This window comes from Vicugna pacos, chromosome X, assembly GCF_048564905.1.
Source record: "Vicugna pacos chromosome X, VicPac4, whole genome shotgun sequence".
NCBI classification, from domain to species: Eukaryota; Metazoa; Chordata; class Mammalia; order Artiodactyla; family Camelidae; genus Vicugna; species Vicugna pacos.
The window spans coordinates 69,675,036-69,700,792 of record NC_133023.1 but is presented as its reverse complement, the minus strand read 5'-3'; positions in this window follow the sequence as shown (position 1 = coordinate 69,700,792).

The window sequence follows — 25,757 nt, the reverse complement described above, 5'->3', positions numbered from 1 at the left end:
CACACATTTTTATTTTAATCTCACATCAGCCTTTGAGGTAGTTATTATTATTACTTTATAAATGAGCAAATTGAGGAACAAATAGGTAATGCGACTTTCCCAACATCCTATGGCTTTTAATTGGAAGAATCTGGCATTCTTAATAACCGAGCTATGATTTTACTGTTTTTTCCAAATCAAAGTGATATATTTGAAAAATCAGTGTTATTATAAGTCTAGCACATGCAAATATTTAGGAAATTCCCTGGGTGTTAATTTTTTCATTCATTTGTTGATTCAACAGATATATTAAAGTGCCTAATATATGCCATATATTGTTCTCGATACTAGACAAATAGCAATGAACATAACAGACAAAAACCTGCCCTCACGGAGTTTACATTAGAATGGAGAAGAAAGACAATAAATACATAAATTCGATGTTTATCAGATCATGATGGAGAAAAATAAAGCTGGGGGCAAGGATACAGGGCGCCAGTCGAAGGTGAAGGAGTGGGGATGCTAGAATGATGGAATTTTAGACTGGGTAGTGAGGGAAAGCTTTACTGAAAAGATAAATTTTGAGCTGAGGCTTAAAGAACATGAGAGGGAAGACAAGAAGCTATTGCGGGAAGAGTGTTCTGAACAGTGGAGACAAGAATTGCCCTTCGTGACCTAGGAAACAATAAAGAAGTCAGTATGGTGAAGAGTGAGCAGGAGGGAAACCGGTAGAACTTAAGGTTAGGGGGTAAGAGCTGAGGAAAACAAGTTGTATAGTGACTTATCCTATTAAAAAGCCTTGTATTTTACTCTGAGTGACCTGGGACATCATTAGAATTATTTTTGGTATATGATATGACATGTTTTAAAAGGATCATTCTTGCTGCTGTGTTATTGATAACATAACAATGACTAAGCAACCAGAAACACTTGTTCACTATTCTGTGTACTGGGAATCCAGCAATGAGCACAAACATCAAATTCTTGGCTTGATGGAATTTACATTCTGATAGGTTAAAACAAGAAACATGAATCATTTTCTAATGAGCTCGGCCACATTTTGGTAGGTTTATGCTCTGTAACTTGTGCAAGAAATTCTGAACAGACCTATGAATTGTTTAACTTCATGCTGAAATATTGAGACCAACACCTAAGATTAAGTATGATATATACAAATATTAAAATGAAAGATTAGTATTACTTCTTTACTTAAACTTCTTAACATTAAAGAATTAGCTACTTCATTTGTCATTTATTGTTAAAAACCAAATCAGATTAGCAATATATTTTTAAATTTCATAAATACACCATAAAGAATTATAAATGATATAGGGCCAAATAAAGTTTTTCAAAACTCTTGTAACACTTATTAGTAAACTTAATTTTTACTGTGCAAAAATCAAGAAATTGACAAGTCAAGACAAACTGCATTATTTTATTTTATTTAAATCTTTTATTGGAAGCTGCTTCATATCCGTCTTGGAAAGATGTGGGATGGATCAAAATAAATACAAATATATCAACTCTTTTAAATTATTATGACATCCAGAGCATAAAAATTTTAAATGTACTTCAAATGTAGCATCAAGTTCTTTAGTTTTTTGCTCTATTACACTTTCAACAATCCCATATCTTATAAGGTTAACAACTATGAATGCATTTTAATGATGGACATGAACTCACAATTTAATTCTGAGCTTAGGAATCAGATATATATTGTTTATTTTTACTAAGCAGAATTTTCCTGATGATTGCTAATGTGTCACATTCATATGTGGCCTCACTGTAAACATCTTCAACTCTCTATCTATAAAATATATTTAGGTGGACAGAGACTTTGTGGGTCAAATGTTTGGAAATATTATAAATACTATGTGAGTTTTGGGAAGGAGAAAGTTTAGTGATATGTTTAAAAAATATTTTCTATTCTCACTGTTAAATAGCCATACTAACCACTTTCAAAATCATTCAAATTTTATCAATTTTAAATTTCCACTCAGTTATCTGAAGAACTAAGTTTTAAATAATGGGTGAATTGGATTCTTGGACCCTCGAAAATGTGTTAAAAGGCAAAAACATCAACATACGTTATGTCTTATCAAATGTGTTTATGCAAAATTAGCATTACATTGAAAGAATTTAAAGCATTGGTCTGGCAAAATGTTTGTATTCATTTGAAACATGTAAGCACAGAATGTCTAACTATTGAATATAATAGCTATATATGAGAAAGCTAAATTGAATCTACGTATATATTCTACTTTTCTAACCCAAGAATTTAACTTAGATACCTGGTATTTGTGAATGTCATTGTATTGCTAGGGCACAAATGCAATTAAAGATTTATGTCAACTGGTAAATTGCTTAAAAGATGCAAGTGGAAATGTTCATAAAACTAGAAAATGAAGTCAATACAGACATTCATTTGCATATACCACAAAGCTAAGTTTTCATCTGATCATACAATGTCAAGATTAGTATTCCAATTGCATTCCAATAACCTAACTAGATGATTCAAACATGTTAATCAAGTGACTACTGATTTAAATAAGTGGACCTTGCATTGAGATATGATGGCCAAATCTGCAGAAGTTTACTGAACTCTTTTTTAAAAGACAACACTGATGTCCTGCAGAAAATGTGGCCTATTCTCTGAATCTCAAATTAAGTGCACTTTAATTTGTACCAACATGTATTGTATGAAATCTAAATTGCCCCAGTAGCTTCAAAGGACTTTACAAAAGGCTACCCAAACTTCTGCAGAAAGGAAACCGCATTGGCACCAGCTATCATTGCTACTCTATTTGAATAAGCTGAGTGTCTATATATGAAGGGTATGTGTGTGTATAGTAGGGTCATTTTGCCACCTTGGCTTTGGTGCTATTAAAATTCTATTTTATTAGAATGATACTGACTCATAGAGAGATTTTCTATGAAATATGTTATGCTCAATAATATCTTCTTCAGAAAATACAAGATTTGAGGAAGGAAAGTGGAATAATTTTATTTCACACTTTCTAGTTTATTGTTGTTGCTATAAGTTGGCCTTCTTAACACAAATATTAACTTGTTAATAAAGTACACCTCAAAATTATAAGAATATTTAAGATCATCATCTAATCTGGATTGAAAAGACTAGTCTGGATTGCTTTCCCTCAGACTTCTGAGTGGTTTTCTTCTCAAACATTTTTTTTTTCTTTTGGTCAGTTGAGTGTATAATTTTACTTTTTATTTTATTTTTTATTTAAAAATTTAAAAAATTGAAGTATAGTTGATTTACAGTATTATATTATTTTGAGGTGTACAACATAGTGATTCAATAATTTTCATAGTTTATACCCCATTTAAAGTAATAGTTTATACCCCATTTCAGAGTAATGGCTGTATTTCTCTGTTCTGTACAATATAAATTGTTGTTTGTTTATTTTATGCATAGTAGTATATGTCTCTTACTCTTACCCTTATTTTGCCCTCATTATTCTTTTAATACACATTGATAATAATTATACAATATCTGGTATAAGCTGGTAACTTGGTTCTAGCTAATAAAATATTATTTCACCTCATAAACATATATTTTTTATTCTCTGTTTTCCTTTCATCATTCTCAGGATTACTGTGAACAATATGTAAGATAATGAAAGTGAAGTAAACAGCATAGTTCCTGGCACATTATAATTGATTAACAAATGGTAGTCACTATTATTACAAATTCCTTCCACTACTCCTCTCTTTTCCTTCATATGAATATTTATTAACTATCTGCTCCATACATAGCACTATGTTAGTATGTGAAGCATACAAAGATGTGTGAGATATAGCTCCTAACTCCCATAGTACACAGCTCATTGCTTCTTTGTTTTCTTTTAGGTATAAGTTGATTTATACTGTTGTGTTGGTTTTTGGTGTACAGCATAGCCATTCAGTTATATACATATATGTTCTTTTTCATTATAAGTTATTACAAGGTATTAAATATAGTTCCCTGTGCTGTACAGTAGAACCTTGTTTATCTACTTTATGTATAGTAGTTTGCATCAGCTAATCCCAAACTCCTAATTTGTCTCTTCCTCTGCGTTCTCCTTTGGTAACCATAAGTTTGTTTTTTATGCCTGTGAGTGTCTTTTTGTTTTGTAAATAAGTCTATTTGTATCATATTTTAGATTCTATATATAAGTGATATCATATGATATTTGTCTTTGTCTGACTTACTTCACTCAATATGATAATCTCCAGGTCCATCCATGCTGCTACAAATGGCATTATTTCATTATTCTTTATGGCTGAGTAGTATTGTGTTGTATAAATATATCACAACTTCTTTATCCAGTCATCTATCGATGGACATTTAGGTTGTTTCCATGTCTTGCTATTGTAAATAGTGCTGCTAGGAACACGGGTGCAGGTATCTTTTTGAATTAGAGTTTTCTCTCGATAGCTAATAAAATATTAAATAAAAAAATACCCAGGAGTGGAATTGCTGGATCATATGGTAAGTCTGTTTTTAGTTTTCTAAGGAATCTCCATACAGTTTTCCATAGTGGCTGGACCAAATTACATTCCCACCAACGGTGTAGAAGTGTTCCATTTTCTCCACACCTTCTCCAGCATTTATCATTTGTGAATTTTTTAATGATGGCCATTCTGACGGGTGTGACATGACACTTGTAGTTTTGATTTGCATTTCTCTGATAATTAATGCTATTGAGCATCTTTTCATGTGCCTATTGGCCATCTGTATGTCTCCCATGGAGAAATGTCTGTTTATGTCTTCTGCACATATTTTGATTGAGTTGTTTGCTTTTTCATTATTGAGTTCTATGGGCTGTTTTATATTTTGGAAGTTAAGCCTTTGTCAGTTATGTCATTTGCAAATACTTTCTCCCATTCCGAAGGTCGTCTTTTCATTTTGTTTATGGTTTCCTTTCTTGTGCAAAACTTTATAAGCTTAATTAGGTCCCATTTGTTTATTTTTGTGTTCCTTACTTCTTATCTATTTTTTAAAAAAATGTTTAGTTTGGATCTTATATCAAGCATGTCCTGAAAGAAAGCTGGATATCATCACAGTGAACTTAAAAATAATATATTTTTATTTCTGTTAGAATTTCAACAATTTGAAAGGAAATAGGTTGATAAGTAGGCCCAGTGTTTATAAGTATAAAGTAATCTTATCTTCCCAAACTGATGGTATGGTAGGCATTGAATCTTGATCAAAAGCTCTTTTCACTGAAGCATAGAATGGTCTTACAGTCATTCTCAGGGCAAATTTTCAAGTAGCAACTATCCTATAATGAAATGAATGTAAGATTTAATTATTATGATTTTGGAGGATATCTTTATAATATTATCTATTCTCTGAAATCTCTGAAAAATATCAGTAAAAGAAAAATACAGCTACGGGTCTTTTTCCTTTCAAGTTCAGTGATGATTTTGGAGATACTCAGCCTTGGAGAATACTTCTTTTTTTAAAATTTTTTTTCAGGGGAGTGGTAATTAGGTTTAGTTAGTTAGTTGTTTATTTACTTATTTATTTTAATGGAGGTACTGGGGATTGAATCCAGGACCTCGTGTATGCTAAGCATGTGCTCTATCACTGAGTTATACCCTCGTGCCTGAGTATTCTTCTTAAATTCAATAAAATTCACTGATCAATTCCAAAATTCTCTTCAAAAAGAGGCATCAGTTTACAATTTTTGTCCATAAATATTTTCATAAACCCCTAAAAGATTGGTTAATAAAAATTGTTTACTCAATACTTATATCTCCATAAAGTACAAACACACTAACAATAATCCAATGTATGGTTACTGGAAGTCATTACTGATTCTGCAGTCTATTTAAACCGGCTATGGAATTGTTTCAGGTGTTCAGCAGAATTCACCTATTTGGAAAAGCTCCAAAAATACTCTTTTGAACAGAAATGCTGCATTTGCTTATAATCCTCTACAAAAATTTAAAAAGGATATCCAAAGGTATCCTTGTGTTAGATAGCTTAACACCATTACTTTATTCAGGGCCAGATTTTTGTTGTTGTTGTTTTTAATATTTAATTCAATGAGGAATTTCTCCAAGATATTTTTGGGTATAATTATTCATCTACTTCTTTCTCAATAAGAGTTCTTAAATTAAATAAAGTATACATGCACATTAGACACTGGTACTTTTATTCCAGCTTTGAGGAAGCTCCAGAGTTAAGGCTCGAGAATAATCTTTTTTTTTTTTTAGCCCAGGTTTCTTGTTCTACTGGGAGACAATTTTAGTCTTAAAACCTCCTAGCCCAGCAACAAAGTTAGTGGAGAGGTTGGATTATTTGAAGGTTATTGAAAAGCACTAAGGAGCATATTGGAGTTTAGTCTCTTCTATTATGACACAGTGTAGTTATTTCACTGCTCACCCATGATGCTTTCTGTTTTCATAAACATGAAATTAAAGTTATAAAACAAAATAAAGATATGACACAATGTCTCCCTTGGGGATGAAAAGTAGCTAAAACTGCAAGCATGTATATAGATAGCTGATCTCTGGAGCAACATGTGATGATGGCCAAGTCAAGGGCACTTTAACAAGTAAGAAAGCCTTATAATGGTCAGGCCTTTGAAAGGACTCTGTTGGTAGTGAACTTTTAGTTTCTACTACAGATGCATGATTTCCAACACAAATAAGAACAAGAGCATAAGGGGAAACCTTACATGGCTAAGAAGTCTTTGTGAGATACACAGATGTGCAATTGCTATAAGACAAAAGGATACCAGTCTGGATGATGTGAGATAAAGAAAACATGGGCCAAGTCAGATTTGGAGTTCGTATTTCTTGCCTCACAGTGCCCTATCCACTACATTCTCAATATATCATTTATATCCATTTATTTTCAAAGGAATCAAATTATCCAGATTTTGTCTATGGAAATCTTCTAAACATAAAACAAGACTTTTAATCAGATGACTTATTTAGGTCTCATTGTATTATAAAACCAAAATATAATGCTTATTGGATATTATATAAACAGATATTTGTAAATAGTATTTTATCCTATGGAGTATGGCTATAAACTATGTGCATATAACTAGAAGTGAAATAGAATCAGCAACAAAAATCCTCTCTGCAAACAAAAGTTCAGGACCAGATGGCTTCACTGGGGAATTCTATCACACATACAAAGAAGAACTCATACCAGTCCTTCTCAAACTCTTCCAAAAGAACGAAGACGAGGGAACACTCTCAAACTCATTCTGTGAAGCCACCATCACCCTGACAAAGCCAGACAAAGACACAACCAAAAAAGAAAGCTATAGGCCAATATCATTGGTGGACATAAATGCAAAAATCCTCATCAAAATTTTAGCAAACAGAATCCAACAACACATAAAAAAGGTCATGCAACATGTTCAAGTTGGGTTTATCCCAGGTACACAAGGATGGTTCAACATACACAAATCAATCAATGTGATACACTACATCAAGAGAAAGGACAAAAACCACATGATCATCTCAATAGATGCAGCAAAAGCATTTGATAAAGTTCAACACCCATTTGTGATAAAAACTCTAACCGAAGTGGGTATAGAGGGAACATATCTCAATATAACAGCTATTTATGACAAACCTTTAGCCAGCATAGTACTCAACCATGAAAAGCTGAAAGCCTTCCCACTAAAATCTGGAACAAGACAAGGATGCCTACTCTCACGACTTCTCTTCAGTACAGTATTGGAAGTCTTAGCCACAGCAATTAGACAAGAAAAAGAAATTAAATGGATCCACATTGGAAGAGAAGAGGTAAAATTGTCATTATACGTGGATGACATGATAATATATGTATAGAAAACCCTAAAGGATCCACACAAAAACTACTACAGCTGATAAAAGAATTCAGCAAGGTAGCAGGATACAAGATTAACATACAGAAATCAGTGGCATTTCCTTACATTAACAATGAAATATCAGAAAAGGAAAGGAAAGAAACAGTCTCTTTTAAAACTGCATCCAAAATAATAAAATACTTAGGAATAAATCTGACCAAGGAAGTGAAAAATTTATATGTAGATAACTGTAAAACATTGACTAAGGACATTAAAGATAACTTAAAGAAATGGAAAGATATCCCATGTTCTTGGATTGGAAGATTAATATTGATAAAGTGGCTATACTACCCAAAGAAATCTACAGATTTTATGTGATCCCTGTATAATTATGCAGGATATTTTTCACGGAACTAGAACAAATAATCCTACAATTCCTAAAATTTATATGGAAATACAAAATACCCAGAATTGCCAAAGCATACTGAAGAAAAAGAATGAAACTGGAGGAATAACCCTCCCAGGGTTCAGACAATACTACAGAGTTACAGTAATCAAAACAGCATGGTAGTGGTACAAAAACAGACATATTGATCAATGGAATAGAATAGAGAGCCCAGAAATAAACCAACAAACTTTTAGCAAATTAATCTTTGACAAAGGAGGCAAGAACATACAATGGAGTAAAGACAGTCTCTTCAGCAAATGGTGTTGGGAAAACTGGACAGATGCATGTAAATCAGTGAAGTTAGAATACTCCCTCATACCATACACAAAAATAAACTCAAAATGGCTTAAAGACTTAAACATAAGACAGGACACTATAAACCTCTTAGAAGAAAACATAGGCAAAACATAATCTGACATAAATCTCAACAATGTTCTCCTAGGGTAATCTACCCAAGCAATAGAAATAAAAACAAAAATAATCAAATGAGACCTAATTAAATTTAGAAGCTTTTGCACAGCAAAGGAAACCATAAGCAAAACAAAAAGACAACTTACGGAATGGGAGAAAATATTTGCAAAACATGAAACTGACAAGGGCTTAATTTCCACAATATATAAGCAGCTCATATGACTTAATAGGAAAAAAACAAACAATCCAACCTCAAAATGGGCAGGAGACCTGAACAAGCAATTCTCCATTGAAGACATATGAATGACCAATAGGTACATGAACAAATGCTCACCATCACTATGTATCAGAGAAATGCAAATGAAAACTACATTGAGGTATCACCTCACACCAGTCAGAATGGCCATCATTAAGAAGTCCACAAACTATAAATACTGGAGAGGGTGTGGAGAAAAGGGAACCCTTTTACTCTGTTGATGGGAATGTAGTTGGTGAAGCCATTGTGGAAAACAGTATGGAGATTCCTCAAAAGACTAAAAATACACTTAACCTATGATCCAGCAATCCCACTCCTGGGCATATAACCAGAGGGGAACCTTGGTTCAAAAAGATACATGCACCCAATGTTCATAGCAGCACTATTTGCAATAGCCAAGACATGGAAACAACCTAAATGTCCATCCACAGATGACTGGATAAAAAAGCTGTGGCATATTTATACAATGGAATGCTGCTCAGCCATAAAAAATGATAATGCCATTTGCAGCAACATGTATGTCCCTGGAGAACGTCATTCTAAGTAGAGAAAGCCAGAAAGAGAAAGAAAAATACCATATGATGTCACTCATATGTGGAATCTAAAAAATAAGACAAACAAACTTATTTATAAAAGAGAAACAGACTCACAGACATAGAAAACAAACATAGTTACTGGAGGGGAAAGAGTTTGGGAAGCTGGGAAGTGATAAATTGGAAGTTTGAGATTTGCAGATACTAACTAATATATATAAAATAGATAAATGACAAGTTTATACTGTATAGCACAGGGAACTATATTCAATATCTTGTAGTAACTTATGGTGAAAATATATGAAAACGAATATATGTATGTTCATGTATGATTGAAGCATTGTACTGTACACCAGAAATTGGCACAATATTGTAAACTGCCTATACTTCAATAAAAATATATTTAAAAACTATATGCATATATATGTGTAATTTTACAGTGAAAAAACATAACAGACAATGCCTTAACTAAGTGATCAAATTTAACACCTCAAATACTGAGACAAACCAAATTTACGTGCTTCCCGATATGAACTGAACAGAACTCAATTTCTCTAACCTCCCAGCTAAAAATGCATAACCTGTATATAATCATAAGAAAATATCAGATGCAAATTTAAAAAATATGTACAAATAAGAAGTCTGTAATCTTCAAAATTTCAAGGTTGCAACCTCCCATCATACCCCTGCATAAGAAAAGACTGGGTAATTATTCTGGATTAAAGGAGAGTTAGAAGACATTACAACTAAATGCAATGGATCTGATTCTGGGTTAGGATTCTTTTGTTATAAATAATATAATTGGGATTAGGATTTTGGGGTTAACAGATACACACACTGTATATGAAATAGATAAACAATAAAGACCTACTGTGTAGCACAGAGAACTATATTCAATTTCTTGTAATGATCTGTAATGGAAAAGAATCTGAAAAAATATATATATGTATAACTGAATCGCTTTTCTGTACCCCTGAAATTAACATTGTAAATCGACTACACTTCAATAAAAAATAAGAATTAAAAAAAGAATATAATTGGGACAGTTGGCAAAATTTGAAAACTGCCCCGGTCATGGTAATTATACTGCTATAAGACAATTCCCTGTTCTTGGGAAATAAAAGAAGTCTTTAGTGGTAAAGAGGCATCATATCTACAACTAATTTTCAAATGTTTCTGAACATAATGTGTCTGTGACTAGAAAGAGAACAGTAAGGCAAATATAAGGAAATACTTACAATTGGAGTATCTCAGCCAAAGATAAATTGGAATTTTTGAAGCCTTTCTGTTAAGTTTGAAATTATTTGAAGACCAAAAGTTACCAAAAAAGTTTAAGTGACAAGAACGGTACTTTTTCTAATGAAAATCCCAACCAAAGAATATTGTGCTACTACACTTAAAAAGTGTTTCAGAAGTGGAATTAATTAAAAACTGAAACCTTTCCCTTCTTCCATTAGCTTTCCTATATTTCAGTATGTTTGCAAGCAAAATAAATAGAAAAAGAAGCACACCCCTGCCACATTAAATTTCTGCTATTGTCTCTCTGGAAATATAGCAGTTTTTCCTGACAATACAGAAGGTCATAGAAGATTATATATGAAAAAAAGAAAAAGAAAATGAAAAATGAAATTATTAAAGAGATTCTTGCACATCTTTATATCAGGTAGAACCCTACAAAATACATTAAGCCACATACGCATACAGTTTAAAAAAATCTTAGAATTGTGGAAAACTAAAAGCTAAGCTAGTGCTGTATTTATAAGCACAGCAGATCCTGAAGATCACTCTGATAGTCTGAGTCAGTATATGTCAGAGACTTTCCCAACCAAAAGGCCAGGATCTGATGTTGGTGACTTTAAAATGAGGTAGAACTGCCTCAGGGAAAGGGATTTATATATTTCCTTGTAGACTTTTTTTTTTTACCTAAGGTAGACATATTCAAATCTTTGACAAGAGCTACACACACACACATTCAGCACCCCCTGCTTCACATAAACAAGTAAGATAATTATTTTTAGAAGTTTAAGCATTACTTTATGAACAAGTTTCAGTTCCTAGAGTTCTTTTCTGTTTCCTATGTCTGTGTGCTGTTAAGACAGTCATACTGAGCAGAGGGTTCCCACCATATTAAATATCATTCACAGAGCGGGCAATGTGCAAAAGACTGGCCAGATATGTCAGAAGTCTGGAGGGAGGGAGAGAACTTAATTGATTTTGGCTGTGATCTTTTTCATCTTTCCCATTTTTTTGAATATATACTAAATCAAGCCCTGCTCTTCAAAAATGATGTTTTAAGATGTTTGTTTCCAAAAACATTAAACTAAATCTTAAAAAAAGGAAAATCATCACTACTCAATTTAAAGAAAAGCATAATATGAAATTACATTAGTAATTTCACTACATTAGTAATAGTGTAATTATAGTAGTAATGTAATTTCATCACATTTGTAGTGAAATGGACCTGAAAATTTTTTCACACTACTAGATTATATCATATATGATGTGTGTGTTATTGTGTGCATGATTGTGAATTTTCAAGGACTTTCCTTCTCATATAATACTAATCTGAGTTTTATACAAATAGAAAAATATAGAAACAAAATTGCATGCATTGTTTTACATATGTAGCTTTAGATAAAGATTTAGAGATCTAATGAGCACAATTTTTTTTCTAGAGATTTATTTTGACAGAAAATATTTGAACATGTCATCAATCAACCTGACAATAATGAGACGTGAACTGAAATACCATGGCCTGTGATAAAGACCTGGGAAACAATTACAGATTGAGCCATCATGACTCCTCTGAATTTAAAATATTACATGTTATATTGTCTCAAAAACATATCTTTTTATGAAATAAATCGTGGTATTGAAGATAATTATCAATGGGTATAGATTCTGGTATTTCATAACTTGGTCTACATTCCTATTGCTTCAAGATTATTATTATAGCAATATATATCAAAAGTCTATGTTAAAGAGAAATGTGTTGACAGACTGAATGTTCATTGTTCAGTATTTAGTCAAAATCTGTATCAACAACCTTCTTGTCAAAACTAGATTAGAAGTTGGAGGCAAGAATATTTGTTGTAATTTCCATTTCTCTTAAATTTTTTTTTCCTAAAAGAGTTATTTTTTACATCTTTTTTTTGCTTGTATAGGTGCTTTTTTAAAACATTTTTATTGATTTATAATCATTTTACAATATTGTGTCAAATTCCAGTGTGAAGCAAAATTTTTCAGTCATACATGAACATATATATATATTCATTGTCACATTTTTTTCTCTGTGAGCTACCATAACATCTTGTGTATATTTCCCTGTGCTATACAGTATAATCTTGTTTATCTATTCTACAATTTTGAAATCCCTTCCCTGTCTATCCCTTCCCAACCTCCGCCCCATTGGCAACCACAAGTTTGTATTCTATGTCTATGAGTCTGTTTCTGATTTCTATTTATGCTTTGTTTGTTTTATTTTATTTTATCTTTAGATTCCACATATGAGTGATCTCATATGGTATTTTTCTTTCTCTTTCTGGCTTACTTCACTTAGAATGACTTTCTCCAGGAGCATCCGTGCTGTTGCAAATGGCGTTATGTTGTCAATTTTTATGGCTGAGTAGTATTCCACTGTATAAATATACCACCTCTTCTTTATCCACTCATCTGTTGATGGACATTTAGGCTGTTTCCATGTCTTGGCTTTTGTAAATAGTGCTGCTATTAGCATTAGGGTACAGGTGTCATTTTGAAGTAGAATTCCTTCTGGATATATGCCTAGGAGTGGGATTCCTGGGTCATATGGTAAATCTATTCCTAGTCTTTTGAGGAATCTCCATACTGTTTTCCACAGTGGCTGCACCAAACTGCATTCCCCCCAGCAGTGTAGGAGGGTTCCCTTTTCTCCACAGCCTCTCCAGCATTTGTCATTTGTGGATTTTTGAATGATGGCCATTCTGCCTGGTGTGAGGTGATACTTCATTGTAGTATTGATTTGGATTTCTCTGATAATTAGTGATATTGAGCATATTTTCATGTGACTATTAATCATTTGTATTTCTTCCTTGGAGGATTGCTTAAGTCTTTAACCCATTTTTGGATTGGGTTGTTTGTTTGTTTCTTATTAAGTCATATGAGATGCTTATATATTCTGGGGGATCAAGCCTTTGTCAGTTTCATTTGCAAAAATTTTCTCCCATTTCATAGGCTGTCTTTTTGTTTTACTTATGGTTTCTTTTGCTGTGCAGAAGCTTTTAAGTTTCATTAGGTCCCATTTGTTTATTCTTGCTTTTATTTCTATTGCTTGGGTAGACTGTCCTAGGAGAATATTTTTGAGATGTATGTCAGATAATGTTTTAACTATATTTTCTTCTAGGAGGTTTATTGTATCTTGTCTTATGTTTAAGTCTTTGATCCATTTTGAGTTGATTTTTGTGTATGGTGTAAGGGAGTCTTCTAGCTTCATTGCTTTACATGCTGCTGTCCAGTTTTCCCAACACCATTCGCTGAAGAGACTGTATTTATTCCATTGTATATTCTTGCCTCCTTTGTCGAAGATTACTTGACCAAAAGTGTGTGGGTTCATTTCTGGGCTCTCCATTCTGTTCCATTGGTCTGTATGTCTGTTTTTGTACCAATACCTTGCTGTCTTGATGACTGTAGCTCTGTAGTATTGCCTGATGTCTGGGAGAGTGATTCCTCCAGCCTCTTTCTTTCTCTTCAGTAATGCTTTGGCAATTCTAGGTCTTTGATGGTTCCATATAAATTTTGTTATGATTTGTTCTTGTTCTGTGAAATACGTCCTGGGTAATTGGATAGGGATTGCATTAAATCTGTAGATTGCCTTGGGCAGTGTGACCATTTTAACAATATTGATTCTTCCAATCCAAGAGCATGGGATATCTCCATTTTTTAAAGTCTTCTTTAATTTCCTTCATCAATATTTATAGTTTTCTGTGTATAATTCTTTCACCTCCTTGGTTAGATTTATTCCTAGGTATTTTATTACTTTGGGTGCTATTTTAAAGGGGATTGTTTCTTTACTTTCTTTTCTGTTGATTCATCATTAGTGTAAAGAAATGCACCTGATTTTTGAACGTTAATTTTGTAACCTGCTACCTTGCTGAATTCTTCAATCAGCTCTAGTAGTTTTTGTGTGGACCTTTTAGGGTTTTCTATATATAGTAACGTGTCATCGGCATATAGTGACACTTTTCCCTCTTCTTTTCCACTTTGGATCCCTTTTATTTCTCTCTCTTGCTTGATTGCTGTGTCAAGGACTTCCAAGACTGTTGAATAGGAGTGGTGATAGTGGGTATCCTTGTCTTGTCCCAGATTTTAGTGGGAAGCTTTTGAGTTTTTCACTGTTGAGTACTATGCTGGCTGTAGGTTTGTCATATATAGCTTTTATGATGTTGAGATATGTTCCCTCTATACCCACTTTGGCGAGAGTTTTTATCATAAATGGGTGTTGAATTTTATCAAATGCTTTGTCTGCATCGATTGAGATGATCATGTGGTTTTTGTCCTTTCTCTTGTTGATGTGGTATATTACATTGATTGACTTGCATATGTTGAACCACCCTTGTGTCCCTGGGATGAACCCCACTTGGTCATGATGTATAATCTTTTTTATGTGTTGTTGGATTCTATTTGCTAATATTTTGGTTAGGATTTTGGCATCTATGTTCATCAGTGATATTGGCCTATAATTCTCTTTTTTTGTAGTGTCTTTGCCTGATTTTGGTATCAGGGTGATGGTAGCTTCATAGAATGAGTTTGGGAGTATTCCCTCCTTTTCAGTTGTCTGGAAGAGTCTGAGAAGGACTGGTATGAGTTCTTCTTTGTATGTTTGGTAGAATTCCCCAGTGAAGCCATCCGGTCCTGGACTTTTATTTGTAGGGAGGTTTCTAATTGCTATTTCTATTTCCTTTCTAGTGATCGGATTGTTCAAGTGTTCAGTTTCTTCTTGATTCAGTTTTGGTGGACAGTATGTTTCGAGAAACTTGTCCATCTCCTCTAGGTTATCCAGTTTGGTTCCATATAGTTTTTCATAACATTCTCGTATGATATTCTGTATTTTTATTTTGTTTGTTGTAATTTCTCCATTTTCCTTTCTTATTTTGCTAATTTGTGCTCTCTCTTTTTTCTTCTTTGTGAGTTTGGCCAGAGGTTTGTCGATTTTATTTACTTTTTCAAAAAACCAGCTTTTGGTTTGATTGATTTTTTTTATGGTTTTTAAAATCTCTATTTTATTTATTTCCTCCCTGATCTCTATAATTTCCTTCCTTCTGCTGCCTTTTGGGGATTGTTGTTCTTCTTTTTCTAGTTCTTTTAGTTGGTGTGTTAAATTGTTTATTTGAGATTGTTCTTTTTTGAGGAAGTCCTGTATTGCTATAAACCTCCCTCTTAGCATTGCCTTGGCTGTGTCCCATAAATTTTGTGTGGTTGTACTTTCATTTTCATTTGTCTCAAGGTATTTTTTAATTTCAGCTTTGATTTCCTCATTGACCCACTGGTTTTTTTTAATAGCATATTGTTTAATCTCCATGTTTTCCTTTTTTTTTCCTTTGTGTCTCTGTTGTTGATTTCTAGTTTAATAGCATTGTGGACAGTAAAGATACTTGAGATAATTTCTATCTTCTTAAAATTTTTGAGGCTTATTTTGTGCCTAAGTACATGATCAATCCTGGAAAATGTTCCATGTGCACTTGAAAAGAATGTATATCCTATTTTGGGGGGTGTAATGCTCTGAAAATATCCACAAAATCTAGTTTTTCTATTGTAGTATTTAATTTCTCTGTTGCCTTGTTTATTTTCTGTCTGGAAGATCTGTCTAGTGATGTTAGTGTGGTGTTAAAATCTCCAACTATGATTGTATTCTCATCAATATCCCCCTTTAGCTCTATTAGTAGTTGTTTTATATATTTTGGTGCTCCTATATTGTTTGCATATATGTTAATGAGTGTAATAGTCTCATCTTCTATTACTCCTTTAATCATTATAAAATGTCCTTCTTTATCTTTCTTTATGACCTTTGTTTTAAAGTCTATTTTGTCTGAAATCAGTACTGCTACACCTGCTTTTTTGGCTTTTCCATTTGCATGGAATATCCTTTTCCATCCTTTCACTCTCAATCTCTATGTGTCCTTCTCCCTAAAGTGGGTCTCTTGTAGGCAGCATATTGAAGGTTCTTGCTTTATTAACTAGTCTGCCACTCTATGTCTTTTGACTGGAGCATTTAGTCCATTAACATTTACAGTAATTAATGATAGGTGTGTGTTTATTGCCATTTTGAACTGAACTTTGCAGTTGATTTGATATTTCCTTTTTGTTCCTTTCTTCTTCCTTTTGTGGTTTGGTAGTTTTCCTTTGTATTATCATGGATTTTATTCAGTTTTTGTGACTCTATTGTATGTTTTTGGCTTGTGGTTACCATTTTCTCTAAGTCTATTAGCCCATGACTATATCTTGAACCCATCCTACCAAGAACAAAAAAATTTTAAAAAGAAAGAAAAAAATACTCTATATTTTCTTGCTTCCCTCTCCCACTCTTAATGATTTAGATGTCTTCTTTTACAATTTTGTGTTTATTCTATTTGTAATTCATGAGTTATCACCTTTCCAGTTATGAGTTTCTCATTTCTGTCGCATCCTGCTGCTTTTCTATTTACAGTAGACCTTTCAATATTTCTTTTAGCATGGGTTTAGTGTTGCTGAACTCTTTCAGTTTTTGCTTGTCTGTGAAATTCTTTATCTCTCCTTCTATCCTAAAGGATAGCCTTGCTGGATAAAGTATCCTAGGCTGCATCTTTTTTTCATGCAGGACTTTGAATATATCTTGCCACTCCCTTCTGGCCTGTAGTGTTTGTGTAGAGAAATCAGCTGAGAGCCTTATGGGGGTTCCCTTGTAGTTCACTCTTTGCTTTTCTCTTGCTGCCTTTAGAATCATTTCTTTATCCTTGACTCTGGCCATCTTGATTATGATATGTCTTGGTGTGGATCTGTTTGGGTTCTTCCTGTTTGGGACCCTCTTAGCTTCCTTGTTTTTTTATTGAATGTAATTTCTGTTTTAAGTGTAGACTTTGTATGCACATCAAACTTGAGTTGACATATACCTAAAGAACCTCCAAATAGAGCACTGTATGATTTCTCAAAGTTGTATCTTATTTTTGTCTAGATTTATATAAACTGTCTAAAATAGAACTATCCATTGGCTGGTTGTTTAAATTTATGCAGTTGAAATAAGGGTATTTCTAAGGAAATCAGAAAACTTTCAGAAGTAGCTTCCTTTGAATCTTTGATCTTAGACTCCTGCTCCAAAATACCTTGGGACAAAAGTCTAGATCATGGTATCACAAGTTTCTAGTTTGTTCATTCAAAGCCTAGTTTGCTTTATATTTCCTAGTATCACTAAAAGGAAGAGCTGCATGAAGCAGGTGGGTGAATAGGCAAGGTTTCTCTGGAACCCCTTTAAGCAGAATTATGGGGAAACTTTGAGTCAGAGCATGTATTTTTGTATAAAGACTCAAACACTCTATTAATGAGCAAATGTCACCCTAGACTCTTAAGGAACAGGAAGATAGAAGAAAATTGTGAAAATAAGTGCCTGGTAGCACTAGTGGAAAATGCTAAATAGCTATCTGATATCCCCTTCTGTTTCACTATTGTTATTGAAATGGAACAATAATATGTTATATTTGTATATCTTAAAATCTGAATGTTTTTGAGAATAATAAACTGTTACCTCAGGAAAACTACGACGTATGTCTTCACCATGTATTAGACTCCTTCTGTGTGCATTCACTTTTGCTAGGCTCATTAAATACATTATGTATCTTAATCTTCACAGCAACTATTCAAGGTGTTATTTTTCTTTGTTTTTGTTGAGTTATAGTCAGTTTACAGTGTTGTGTCAATTTCCAGTGTAGAGCACAATTTTTCAGTTATACATGAACATACATATATTCATTGTCACATTCTTTTTTGCTGTGAACTACAAGATCTTGTATATATTTCCCTGTGCTGTACAGTATAATCTTGTTTATCTATTCTGCATTTTAAAATCTCAGTCTGTACCTTCCCACCCCCCGTCCCCCTGACAACCACAAGTTTGTATTCTATGTCTATGAGTCTGTTACTGTTTTGTATTTATGTTCGTCTTTTTCTTTATTTCTTTCTTTAGGTGGTTATTTTTCTTGATATTTTAACAAATTAAAAAAACTGGTTCAGGAATAAATTGCAATTTACTTATGGTCCTAAAGATACTATGTGCTAGAGCTGGGATTTTTCACAGTCCTTACTGTTATCCGCTATTTCACCCTGTCTGGACTCACTCATTGTTTTATACATGTGCTGAGTTCTATAGACATTTGTATTTATGACCTCTGCTCCAAGGTGTAATAAATATATCAACAAGGATACTAGCTATTCACTTTATATGAAAAGAAATGGAGCCATCATCTTTGTTCTTCTACCAAAAATATTGAACGAAAATGTTTGCTGATATGACATGTTGGGAAATCTGATTTTTACAAAGTTCCAGTAAAAACATGAGCTTTCCTACTCATATTTTAGTCAGGTATTACTATTTCTGGGCTATGAAGTTTTTATTCATAATTCTTTCACTCAACTATCACAACTTTTGATGAGACAAATTTCCTAGCTAAGTATGTGGTGAAGACACCTTTTGACATATCTCCTCTTCATTAATTTAATGAGAAATGATGGCATACTGAGTTATATGAATGCTGATTTACTATGTAAACCTAATTCTTTCTGAAGCATGGAATAAGGCAATCAAATAACTATTTTAGCTAGGATTATGCTTAGTCAGAAAAGTCTAATTTTAACTCTGCTGGATAAGGAAGCAAAGAGTTGAATATTAATAAAGGCAAAATTCTTATGTTATTGAAGTATATTACTTAAAGGAAACTAATTCCAATTCTTATTAAGTGGCATTAATTAATGCTGGAACTTTCATGTTACTAACATGTAGTTCTTGAAATTCTGTCATGATGAATATTAATACTCTGGTACTTTTAAATATATAAATAATTTAATAAATTTAATAAATAAGTGTAGTCTCCTGTTATATGGTACAAAGTGAAAAGGTGAATTATTTTTGTGTATTTTTAAACAACAGTGTCATCCTCCAAAACTGAGTTTCGTGTGAGAGCAAAATTGATTGTATGTTAATAATATACAAAAAATTCAATAATATTATTTTTGAAAGCTAGTAGTATTAAATTTATTTAGATATAAAACTCCTCAGTAATCTCATATCTCCTGTAATGCTTAACGTGGATATATAATTTGAATGTAGAATTGCATAATCTCAAAATCAAGCAGGTGTACCTAAAATTCCATTTTCCACATAAAATTAAAATTCCTGGTTTACAGTACTCATTGTAACATTAGAACACTTTTTTTTTAGCAGCCCATCATGGATACCTATCTATGCTTTAAAGCTTGAGGAAGCCTGAGAAACATGTCCACTCTACTATAATTGGTATTCTTAACATCAGGTCAGGGTTCAAGTAATATACTTCTGAAATTATATATTAATTTAGTTGAGGAAAAAGAATAAAATATATGATTAATTCTGCAAAGAGTCAAATAGCACCATAGTACAGAGAGTTTTTAATTTAACATTGTATTTTTGTTTTCTTGTCATTTCTTGTCTTAGTTACCAGTGTCCCTTGTCTTCATACATGAAGAAAATGCATAACTTACCATGCAGCTTTAGACCCATGGTCCCACCTGACCATCAATTTGTTTCTGATAATGACCCTAATGATTGTAGAATAAATTAAATCAAGTGTTTCACTGACTGAATTGTGTTGGAAAGACACAGCATGATATATTGATACAACCTGGTAGGCTAAAGATACAGATGCTGCGTTTATAGAATGATTATCCAATCTACTTAATGTGTGGCCTTGAACCATTACATAGATTCTCTGAGCATCACTTTCTTCATATATACAAATGAAATAATGAAATCACTCATGTATTTGTTGAAAGGGTTAAATACACAATGTATAAGAGTAGGTCTTCAAACTTCAAACTTTAAGGTCCCATACAAATGACAGTTACGGAACCACATTAGTATCATTTCTGTCCTCAAATGTTTCAATCTGGCATAAGGACAGCTAGGATGTTTGGACATTTTTATGTATGCAGAAGAAACCCTCTTTTGAACAAGGGAACAAAGAAAAGTTGTAATTTATGTTTGGAGGAGTTAGATTATAAGGTTCAAAAGCAGTTTATCTGCCTCTTCACAGAATCATTTTACCTCTTTTCCTTGGAATTGAAACATATGCTTTGATGACAGGGCTTTCTGAGACAACGTCCTCTAAAGACTATTCTACTTCTGTTTATGGAAAATCAAAACGCAAAAACAAAAACAAAAACAAAATTGTAATGCTGTTCCAAATTGTTACTAAGAGTGGATTAGGAGGAAATGGTAGCTACATCTTGTACTATATCAAATGTCAGATTTCCCAGCCAGATGATGAGAATATTGGCAGTTTGTGTTTGGCATTTAGATAGACCTTACACAACCTACGCCATCTCTCTGGGGAGAAAATTTTGATAACTTGACTAAGTTAGGAAGCTGAAGCAAAGAGATCAGCTAACTTGCTCATACTCTGAACTAAGCCAGAGTACTGGGAGTACCAACAGAAACAACTATGTTGCTATAAACTAAGTTGTACCACTTGAACTGTAGCTGTTGTAAATCATATAACTAGTTTCAAATCTCTACTATCTCATATTTAATATAAAAATTAAGTTGGGTGTTGTAGATCCTGTTACAGTATGAAGACAAACTGAATCATAAAACAGAAATGATACACAACTTTATGTAATAAAGGCAACAAGTGAACTTTCCACTTAATTTCACTATTTTACTGTTAGTTTGTATTTGATTTCTATGTTCTTAGCCTGTACCATACCGAAAAGTGGAAAGATACTAAAAAGGGAATAATAACTCAAGGGTATGGAAAACACATTCATATTCTGCAATATTAAGACCACACATCTATATGATGGAAAGTGAGTATTTGAGGGAAGGAATGAGCTAGTGCTTATGGGCACGGGCAGCAATGTCTTAATGTGCAAACCAGATCCATCCCAAAGGGAGACATATTTCATGAAAATGTTTCTTTCAAACCTGGTATTCTGTCATTCAGGGAAGGTTTCCAGCTGAAACATTTGCTGGCTGTCAGGAGAAAATAAAAAGCAGTCTGTCAGTTCACTGCCTTTAGCACCAAAGTAAAAAACCCAGAGCTGAAAGTCTTTGGAGAGTTTTGGGCCAATGACTGTTAGAAGGGGTGACAAAATTCGGTTCCTAAAGAAAGAGACAGAGACAGAGACAGAGACAGAGACAGAGACTATGAAATTAAGCTATCATGTGATGCTTCTATGCTGCTTTGTCTGGTCCTCTGAGTATGAATTGAAGTAGCAGCAGCTGAAACTGTTCCCCCATTCTCCAATTCGGCCCCTCCCTGATTTCCTTGTTCTGGTAAAAAGGAGCCTGAAAGGCACATGACTTATGCGGTTGCACTTGTGGTATAACCTGGAGAAGTTTCAGAGTCCCCTCTGTTGTACATTTTCTGAAATTCCAATTTTAGACATTCTTTCTTTAGGTTCATTTCCCATCAGGGAAGGATAGCCTATTAAGCAAATTCAAACCGAGTTGGTTAGTGATCATGAAATCCTCTTTTGTCTTGACGGCAGAATCCTAGGCAGATAAGAAGCTGAGGAACCTGGGAGGGAGAAAATATGTTGATGAGAAGAAGTAGTGGATGAGGGTAAGAAAAGGTAAAAACGACATTGAAAGGGAAATTATCTACTGTTTAATTCTGTTATTGTTCCCGCCTCTCCTGACACTCAAAGGCACCTATCCCTAAGGGCCAGAAAGGAAAAATCTCGGATCCCTTGGAAAAATAAAAGTAATAGCCTCAGTAAAAAGTTACCATAGCATTTTGAATTTTTTTTTTAAATTGAAGTATGGTCGCTTTACAACGTTGTGTCAGTTTCAGGTGTACAGCATAGTGATTCATTATACATACATATATCTTTATTTTTTTCAGATTCTTTTCCATTACTGGTTATTTAAAGATATTGAATATAGTTCCCTGTGCTAAATAGTAGGTCCTTGTTGTTTATCTATTTTATAATGTGTATCTGTTAACATTTTGAATTTTTTTAGCACTTGCTTTTATTGACAAAGCAGTATCAATGAAAATTGACATTATTTTGTTTGCATTCAAATCTGCATTTGTGTATCAGATTCTTGTCTCAATTATTGACAGTTAATGATATTTCTCTCTGGAGGAAAATAATCAAGTAATGGGGTATGTTTGTGTGAATGTATGGGTGGAGTTTGGGTGGTACTTAAGCATATTCTGCTAACCAGAAGAGAGTGAAGTTAAACACTTATTCTTTTAATATTCATTCAACATCAGACTCTTGGAGAAATACTTAAACGGGATTTTTTTCCTCTCTTGTGGTACTTTCTAAGAGTTTCAGTGCATGGTGATTTTACTTTCAAGTGATTATTCAAAAATTATGAAATGGTATGAAGTACATGCAAGTATATAAATATTATTTGGAACATTTTTCTATGTTTTTACAATAATCACCATTCATTACAATAACGACTATTTATTTTTCTTCAGTTTCCTGAGAAGTCTGTGTAGCATTATTCACTATTCAGAAATGAGCAGAAAATAGAACCTGGTAAGATGCAGATCTCAGTTTCTTGTCAGAACCCAGACAGCCATTCAGAACTTGTCCCTAGGTCCTAGATGTTGACATTTTAACCAAGACTACAACTTACAAAAGTTTTGTCTCTTTGAATTTTATACTTAGAAAGTTAAAGTCCTAAATACAGCATCATGACAATGAACTTTTTCTATCAATATTACAATCCTGCAATGTTTTGGGCCATTGTCATAGAAAAACATTTAATCATTCTTGAAAAGGGGATATCCCAGATTTGGTTCAATACTACTGCTTTTGGTACTTAGCTTAAGAAAGGCTTGAATTTCTTTTCTTTCTAAAGCTGTGGATTTGCTTGAAAAGTTGTTTTATTTTACTTAAAACCTAAACTACATTAATGATACTTAACCTTAAACTGCTAAGCTCATACATTCTGAAGTTAAAACAATTAAAGCATTTTCACACCAAAGTAAAATTCTAATTTCCTTTCTGAATGTTAAGTAATAAAAATAGCTAAAATTAAGTTATACATCTTATTGTATGAAAATATTAGTTATAAGATGCAAGAGATTTTTCTTTCAGAAATCAGTCAATTGTACATAAAGAATAAAAATCAATGGATTATATTTTTAGCATTGTTTCTGTAGATATACTACCTAGCTAGTTGAAAAAGTAAAACATTTAATTCTATAATGTTTCTCTTGCTCATGAAAAAATTTTGAGTAACGATTCGGTATTCTGTGTTTGGTTTATCTTTGGATATCAGGTTTCTCACATTGAAAAACCAGAGATTGTTAAAACACCCTCAGAAAATGAATAACTTTTATAGAATTTCCAGACATACTTAGCAAAACTTAACAGCAGTCTCTTTTGACAGACTTTCAAAGCTAAAATCTCTCACCCAAATTTCAGAAGAGATGGGAGTGAGAGAAAGAGAGAGAGAGAGAGAGAGAGACAGGGGAGAGTTTCAACTATGTTCAGTTAAACATTTGAACATTATCTCAACTAATGTTAATTTTGGTTTCACCTTGATACTAGTCATAAAAACACAGATCAGTTTTCAACTTTGAGGTGAAAGGGTGGGGTAATCATAAACATGGAATAGGAAATTTTGAAGGACATAAGGTACATATATTCTTCGCCAACTCTACTTCCTCTCTTTTCTTCTCTCTTCCTGTTAAATATTAATGAGGGGTATTTTTTAGCTAGTGAAGTGATGGGCTGTAAATACTTCCTTCTACTATTGCCATGTAAGTTTTGGCATGCAAGAAAATATTCAGACATGAATATTTTGGAAAATATTGTTGGAAAAGTTGTTGGCTCAGGCTCCAAGATCAAGCCTAAAATGGTTGTTTCATTAACAAATGGGTCAAGTAGGAGATATTTTATTTTTCTATTCTCATCCCAGTGAAGCGTTCTATTGTTCGTGTGTTTTCAAACACAAATTTTTTATGATTATAAAGTCAGCAGAAGTTTACAGAGAAGTAAACTTCACCTCTCAAATCACACTATCCAGATATAATCATAACTTAACATTTTAGAAACATCCTTCTCGATATTCTATTTTGTGTACAAAATGCTGCTTTAAATAAATTTAATCTCTTAAACCATTTTTTAACTTAGCAATATCAAATAAATAAAATAGACTTTCATAAATTCAATATCAACATCAATAAAATGGACCTTCATAAATTTTAATGTCTGTAGAGCTTTATATCATATAATTGTATCATAATTTATGTAATCTATCTTTTGCTATAAGTAAATACCCAAATGGCAATTAATAAAATGTAGATGGAGATGGTGTTCTAATTAATGTCTTTTGCGGGAGAGGGCAGAGCTGTGAGTGTTTCTACTCTGCCATCTTGGCACCTCCCTCCTAATATACTTTTATAACTTGTTATCTGGTAGCTTAAATCCTCCAGTGAGGTTTTTCTTATTCAAGATTTTTATAGTTCTTCTTGGTCCTTTTCATTTCCATTTATTTTTTAAATTAGAATGGTAATTTCTTTAAAAGAACAACAATAACAACAACAAAAACCCTGCTGTGTTCAAGATTGAGATTGAATTGAATATACATCTCAATTTAGGAAGAAATGGCATTTTTATAATATTTAATCTTTCAATCTACATATCCGTTTACTTAGCACTTTTTAAATTCATCACAGCAAGGTTTGTTCAGCTTTTTATGTGGAGGTGTTACCCATTTTCTTCTATTTGTTTCCGGGTGCTTGGGAGGTTCTTTGATGCTAGTGTATAGGACATTTTTTTAACAACCTCATTCTCCAATTGCCTACTGCTAGCATATAGTAAAATATTTGATTTCGTATAATGACTTTGTATCTTGTGAGCTCACTAAATTCACTTTATTATTTCTGCTAGTTTATGTATAGATTTTTTTGGATGTCCTATGTATACATCAATTGTCTGTGAATGATGACAGTTTCATTTCCTTTTTCCTAAACTTTATACCTTTTATTTAATTTCTTGCCAAAACTCTGATGTAACATTGAATAGATATTATATTAGTCTCTTTGTCCCATTCCTGATTTCAACAGGAAAGCTTTCACTATTTAAAAAATTAAGCATCATATTTT